Here is a 7,673-nt window from a genome sequence, read left to right on the forward strand (position 1 = left end):
AGATGATAGCGCTGGATGTCGGCAGCCTAGAAGCGGCTTCCTGGGACAGATGTCTTGGGTGGGGACCACCTCCAACACCGCCGAGTCAACACTAGAAATTAGAAACAATTAAAAAGACAGCGCCGCCGTTTGCCCGCCTCAAATATTTGCCAATTGGGTAAAATCTCAAGAATCCAGCTGCTGTTCTTTCATCTGCTCGCCGTGTTGGTTTTGCCAGTCTCGAAAGGCAAACAACGCGTGGACCAAATGGAGATCCGCTGGTGGAAGATTATGATGGGACCTCTGGTAAAGGGGAGCAAATGTGCAACTTCACACTTAAAGAAATTCATAAATTCATAAAAACCCGCTAACGTGTCAAATAAGTATCTAGTAACCTCTTTGCAGTATGCATAAAATCAATTATTCGTTAAAATAAAAACATATGTAAAAACATATAATGAGGACAAACTTCAATAACCAAATGAAAATAATTGTAATAAACGGTAAACCTTTATAAGTTTTAATTCAGATTTTTTATGGAGGATGGTGAATCGAACCCAGTCACTTTTTTAATTTCTTTCATTTTAAATATGGAGAAGAAAGAAAAGAAAAGCGGAAAGAGTTTTACTGCATCTATTGATAAACTGCAAATAATTGTTATTCCATTTTAAAAAGAACTTGGTTTTTTTGATACAAGTGATTATTACTCCGGATTCTGTGTCAGTATTCATTGAATATATGTTATTACGATACAAATAACTGGTTTTAATACAGCTGTTTTCAAAATAATAGGAGTGCTTTTGCATATGCACTTGTCCCTTCTGTAGCAATGTTATGCGTTCATTTTTTTCAATTTTATTTCTTTTTCCAAATTTGTTTATGGATACACATTCTGAGGTACCGTTATTTTTTCATTTTACTATCTTCGTTTTCTGAGAATTACCCAAATTCGTAAACAAACTTCATTTTGCGCTCATCAAAATAATAGGAGTGTGCCATTTTAATCTGTTCAGAGCGCAAAAAAAGGTAATTATTCTTAAAAAAACGGCTTAAAAGTATAGAATGATTAATATCCAACTACAATTTTAACGTTTAAGATCGAAAATTTAAAGCAATGGGTCGTGGCAAACATTGCACACCTGAGCGGCGTGATTTGATCAAAAACTTGATTTCAAGTGGGAAAACGTACAAGGAAGTACAAAAAATAATTGGATGCGGTGATTCCATGATCCGAAATGCACTAAAATTTTCACCCAAGCCGGAAACCCGCGGCCGACCCCAAGTTCTAGCCGATAAACTGGCTACACGTGTTGCAAGGTACTCGAAGAAGCATCCTTTTGCAAGCTGCAAAGAAATCAAGGATGAGCTTAACTTGGACGCAAGTATCCCAACAATAAGTCGTCTTTTAAAGAAGCAAAATTTGACTGCCCACAGTCCACGGAAAATTCCATTCCACACCAAGAAGCACATAGCCGCAAGAATGAAATTTGCAAAGAGCCATGTCAACTGGTCAGTTGAAAAGTGGCGTAACATCTTGTGGTCGGATGAGTCGAAAATAGTCCTTTATGGTGGCAAAGGATCTCGACAGTACGTTAGAAGACCACCTAACACCGAATTTAATGCCAAATATTGCATTAAAACGATCAAACATGGCGGACATAATATAATGATTTGGGCATGTTTCTCGTACTATGGCGTAGGTCCAATATATTGGATTAAAAATATTATGGATGGTCCTGGATATGTCCAAATAATGCAGGAAACAATGCTGCCTTATGCTAGCGAAGAAATGCCACTGGTTTGGGTCTTCCAGCAAGACAATGACCCAAAGCACACAAGTAAAGTGGCTAAGAAGTGGTTTGCAGACAATAAGATTGCAGTACTTGAATGGCCCGCCCAGTCCCCCGATCTGAATCCGATCGAAAATTTATGGACAGACGTTAAAAAGGCGGTCGCAGAAAGGCATCCAACTAATGTTTCCGAGCTTTGGGAAATTGTAAAGGCCTCTTGGACCTCGATTCGTCCCGAAAGATGCCAGAAATTGGTGGATTCCATGCCAAGGCGCTGTGCGGCAGTGATAGCCAATAAAGGTGGTGCCACGAAGTACTAATTATAGTTTTTTTTAATTACATTTAACATTAAATTACTTAATATAACCATATTTTATCGTTATATATTATTTTCAAAAGTTCTGAGAGAAATTGCTTGAACGCTCCTATTATTTTGAGAAACCCATATTGGGTGTTGTTCCCTTTTTTTTTTTTTTAAGTATGTATTTAATGAAGTAACTTTTTTTAGTTTTAATTACTTTAATACAAGTCATATTTGTTAAAAAAAATGAATTTAAGAAATTTAATTCGTATTGACATAGTTTTTTTCACCGATTTTCACATTCGTGATGGTCACTCCTATTATTTTGAAAACAACTGTACAATGCAAGCCAACTAAATTCGAATAAGAGTAAATACTTTAAATGTGTAACACTTTCCCATTGCTTCAACGAATGAGACCGAACCTTAAAAGGTTCTCCATCATTTCTCCCCGTATTTCATTTACAATCCTTGCTTCTCTTCTCGGTTTTTACCTTTTGGCGGGCTCAGGAGTCATAATTCAATAAATAAATGCAAGGATGACATGTGGACAGGCCGCCAACGTATCGCATCGAATGCACTCAAAATTGTGCACAGGATCGCTGTCCTTTCCCCGTTTCCTTTGTGGGAGTTAGGCGGAGTGTCTGCCCGAGTGAAGTAAAATTTACGGCCGCTCTTTGGCCAAGTAAAAGAACAACAAAGGGCCCGACGAAATGACCGAGTATCCTGTGATTATATGCAATCGGTTGTATTCCGGGGGAGCCACTCAGGTGCGGAGGCACTGCAAATCTATTAACGCATTGCGGTGGGCAGCTGGGGAATGGGTTTGGGAAAGTCCCCCCAGCAGGTCGAGCTCCCTTTTCCCGATTGGTCACGCCGCTGACTTTGACGGGCCCATTCAGTGCAGCCAGCGACATGGCTTATAAAGCAGCGAGAGTGGGGCTTGTTGCATGTAAATGACGCCCAAGAGGGTCACTCAAGGTTTTTATTTAAAAATTCAATAGGCTCTATTAATAAAATTTGTTGAACAACCTAATTCCAGTTCCACTCTTTAGAATTAAATAATAATTATTGTTTTGTACTATAATCATTTTATTGTGGAACTTATAAGTTTACCAAATTATTAATCATATTTTTATGATAACCTATTTGGATGTAACTAAACAAATCAATCACAGCAACTGAAAACTATAAATCTAAATTTGTTCTTTTAACTAATTTTTAAATATATTTAACAGGCTGTTTTTTTGTAGGCCTTCGTTTGTAGGTAGTAGTTTATTTTTCTTTTAAATATCATTTAAAAACTTTTAGAAACAATGCATATAAAATATCTTGAAAAAGCTTTTGACCTTTTAAATATTATTACACATGTTCGGAAATTTCTAAGCTCCTGATTGAGTACCCCTAGTGGATATTTTTTCACAGTTCGCTCAGCGAGTTGTTCGGCTGGCACGGCCCCTTTTATCTGGTGTCCACTATAGCTTCGCTGGCCATTTGGACGCTACACACAATGATGATGCCACCGATGCCGATGGTGATCCAGTTCCAGTTGCACGAGAGTCCGGGAAATTATGATGCATTTTTATGGATTTTCAGTGTTTTTGCCTGGGTGCAGTTTTTCGACAAGGATTACGTTTCGTCACTGCGGCCGCCCGGAGAACTGATCCGTTGGGGATGGGGCTGCAATTTTTTCAGGGGCTTCCGGAGCGGAGCTACGCGTGTTGCTAAATCTTTTTTGTTCTTTTTTCGGCCGCTGCCTCCAAACTGATTTATGCCCCTTGATGGACGACGGGATTGGGCAGCAGGCGATGGGCGATGTTCGATGTGCGATGGGTGAGGATGCAACGAGTGCAACCGAGCAGGCAGCGGGCAGAAGGAAAAAACGCCGGCGAAATTGAGGGCGAATAAAAATTTATGCATTTTCATTGATATGCAAAGCGCTGTTGCAGCCCGAAGATGAAGAAGAGAGAAGAGAAGAACTTGTGTGCGCGCTTCCGTTTCCGGTGGTGGGTGGTGCGAGGTGGTTGGATGGCTGGATGGTGGGTGGGTGAACGGGTGGTGCGTAGGTCGACATGTTTGGCGTATTGTCGAATTGCATAATATGCACTTTTTCATCGGCCATCCGCCAAAAATTTACAGCCCTACACACATCGATTTATTGCCTGACAATTGTCCCGAATCCTCGAGCGCGGCAACAATGGGAATGCCAGCGTCGATGCCCATCGTCCAATGGATTTGTGTCCATGTCCGTGTCCCGTGTCCTGCGTCCTGTGTCCGTGTCCCTGGTAGTCGGTTGTGTCCTGGCGCCGCAGCAAGCTGAGTTATGAGTGCTGTATGCTGTTGGCGACCGATTGAATGCGATTTTCCACTGCAATTCGAGTGTTTTTCTCATGTTTTTCCGCCCTTTTTTCGGGCGGATTCCATCAGCGAATTTCAATAAAATTTCGGAGACACATCCTTCGTCTGTCGAACGGGGATCGCGATATGTGCGTATCCATCCATTGACGCCAATTCGCGTGAAAAATAATGTTTTTAATATTGACAAACATGAAAAATGTGAAAACAATAATCGTAAATTTTTATTAACAGCAGCGGCAAGTGCAAAAAACAGGGGAACCACAACAGGAACAAAGCTGCATTTGCCAAAAATGTCACAGCAAAAAGTAATCACAATTATGCGAGTCCCACCACTTTCCTCCCATTTAGGAATATATTTTGTCCCCTGAAAGTGGAATCAATTGGCACGAAAAACAAACTCAAAAAGGTTGCACCTATTATGCTATTATTTTGATTGTCGAAGAATATATTTTTCAGATACTATTAATTCGAGTCAACTGTATTACCAAAACAAATATGCAATATTTGAACAGTTAAAATTGTCATCAAAAAAACTTCTTCACATTCAACTAAGTAATACTATTAAACAAAAACATTGTAAGGAAGAAAACTACGAATTTTTAAACAGGTTTGGGCAAACTTTTTTGAAAAAAAGTGTTTTGTAATTCGTTCGTTGTTATTGAACGTAAAAAAATATATATATTTTTTTAAGAAAATTGTGATTTACGTTTATATCAAATTCTAACAACATAATTTAAGTAAAATGACATATACAGAACAAAATTTTTATACGTTTGAAATAGAAAACGGTAAACACCAAGGGATTTATTCATTTTTAGTCTGGAAACAGGTATAAATTTCTAATAAATTAGAATCAATGTAATTCCCGGCCGATAACCTACACCTTAATCAACTCAAAGTAAGCACCCAAATATATAAGACTTATTTGCTTAAAATTCATCTTTAGTTTTAGATATTCTGATAATCTGGGTTGCTTGAAAAACCCTTTCATCAAGTTGGTAAACTCCAGAGCAACGCAATCGAAATCCAAGCCAACGAGCGAATTCCAGAGGTCCAGTTGGCTGAATTCCTTGTGCCCAAATATGTAAAGCTGCCGCAGCCAGAGTCCAGATGAGAGGCTCTTGCGGGGGGCAGGACATCTTGCAGCTCCTCCGGGGTGTTGTGTGCCGTTTTCGTTGGAGGGCAGAGTCCTTCGGTGGAGATGCGCGCGTTCCAGGACACATCATCATCGTAAATCATGGTGGGGCTTTCTGCTTCTCTGGTCGTCTCGCTGGGCGATGGCTCGGACATTTTCGGTTTGCTCGGACGCTGGTCGAGTCTAAACATAAAAATAAATAAAGCGAAGGGCTGACAGCGGCTTCGCGCAGGACCTCGCACTTGGACAAGGACTCGACCGACTCCTCTTCGAAGCACACAAAAATTCGCATCGAATTGGTCGAGAATTTCTGTTGCAGTCGCAAGTTGCTGTTGTTGTTGTACGTAGTAAGGATTCGCAAGGATGTGCTGGTGGGGAGGCGCAGCAAAAGGATTTCATAAAAATTGCGCAATTTAAAATGTCACAACATAAATTCTGTTTGCGCTTCTTTATGCAGGCAGGCAGGCAACAAAGGGAGCCTTTCGCCTGCCGAGGCGCAGTAAGTATTAAATTCTGTTAGAAGGACCTCTCGCACACAGAGCCTGCGAAATGTCCTTCGACGCGGGCCAAACAACAACAACAAACAGCAGAGCGGCGAAGACTTGGCGCTGACGCCGCTGACTGGCTGTCGAGCGAGTGAACGAAATGGCAGCCGGGGAAACAAAAGAAATCCAAAGTGCACACACACACACAAGCATCCACAGGACACCCAGACAGGACACTCGGCGGCAAACGAATGGCGGAGCTTCCTCCTTCGAAGGAGCAGTGGGTTGTGGAAGGGGGATCCTCCTGCGAGGAGGTGGCTGCGCTTAGGTGGCCAGCCTCCGGCTCTTCTCTTCCAGCTCGTCAGTGGCATCATCGTCCATCCTCCCTGCGCGTCCTTTTCGTCCTTGCTGCACTTGAATCCCCGCCTTTTCTGCTTCTCCCCTCTGCCCATAAGAGGCGAGTTGAACTCTCGATGTTGTCGTTGTCGTCGTCGCTGTCGTCATCGTAAGTTTTCGTTTGTCTTCTGGTTTATTTTTTGTTTTCTTTTTAATAAGAGGGTCCTTCCCTAAATATTGTATATAAATATGGATAAAAAGAGCAGAAAGGTTATATAATACGTATTAAGCAATATGAGAATTTCTAAAGTTCAATCTAAGTTTAAGCGTTACTTTTTATCCAAATTTATTTTAGTACTATGAGGTTTATTCCACCTTGTTCCACATATTTCTCACAGTGAGTCTTTTGCGCAGTGTTCGTCAGTGACATAAATCACAGGACAGTGTTGGTGAATGTCGCCCCCCGGAACGAGTGTGTGTGTGTGTCGGTGAGGGGACTTGTGTGCGAGTGTGCTGGGGACTTGAAGCAACGCCCATTGTGCAACACTTTCGTTTTTTTGCAGCTCCGCTCAGGTCTCCTTTTTTTGTGTCGGGTCCTTCCATTTTCCTCCACTTGCCATTTGTCGTTTTCATCGTGTTTTGTTTGTTTTTAATTTTTTGGCCCTTTGTGTGTGAGTGCATCTCCCCCGGCGATTTGTGTGTCCGTGGGCAGGACTCCCTGCCAGTGTGCAAGTGTCCTGCTTTCCTGGCGTCAACTTCACATTCGGAGCCGGAGTTGTCCTTCTGGTAACCGTAACTATTTTTGCTCCTGGTTGGACATAATCGCGTCTGCATTATTGGTTGATGTTTGTTGCCTGCACTTTGCATACGGCGGTGCAAAAAACCCACCAGGACCTCTGCCACGCCCCCATTCGCCACCCCTTCTACCCCGTATCCCGTATCCCGTATTCCGTATCCCGTATCCTTTGGGCCTGCTCCACGTTTATCGCCCGGCAGCGTGTTGCAAGTTAGGTGGGTTGGAGACATAAATATTTTGTTTGTTCATCCTTCCCTAGTTCTCTGCCGCCTTTTTTCTCTCCCATTCAGTTGTTTTCCTTTTTGCAGATTATGTGTGTTTTGTTGCCTGACAGGGATCAGCATAAAATGTTGCAAGCTGAGCTTTTTTTAGAGTTCCTGGGTAATTGCAGGGTGTAAATGCTGTACGGGGATATGGATTTAAAAATAAATAATATTTATTCTGGATACAAAAGCGTTAGCAGCTAGGATTAATGCTCGTTTTCTTCTAAAACG

Source organism: Drosophila ficusphila, unplaced genomic scaffold (assembly GCF_018152265.1).
Source record: "Drosophila ficusphila isolate 14025-0441.05 unplaced genomic scaffold, ASM1815226v1 contig_607, whole genome shotgun sequence".
NCBI lineage: Eukaryota > Metazoa > Arthropoda > Insecta > Diptera > Drosophilidae > Drosophila > Drosophila ficusphila.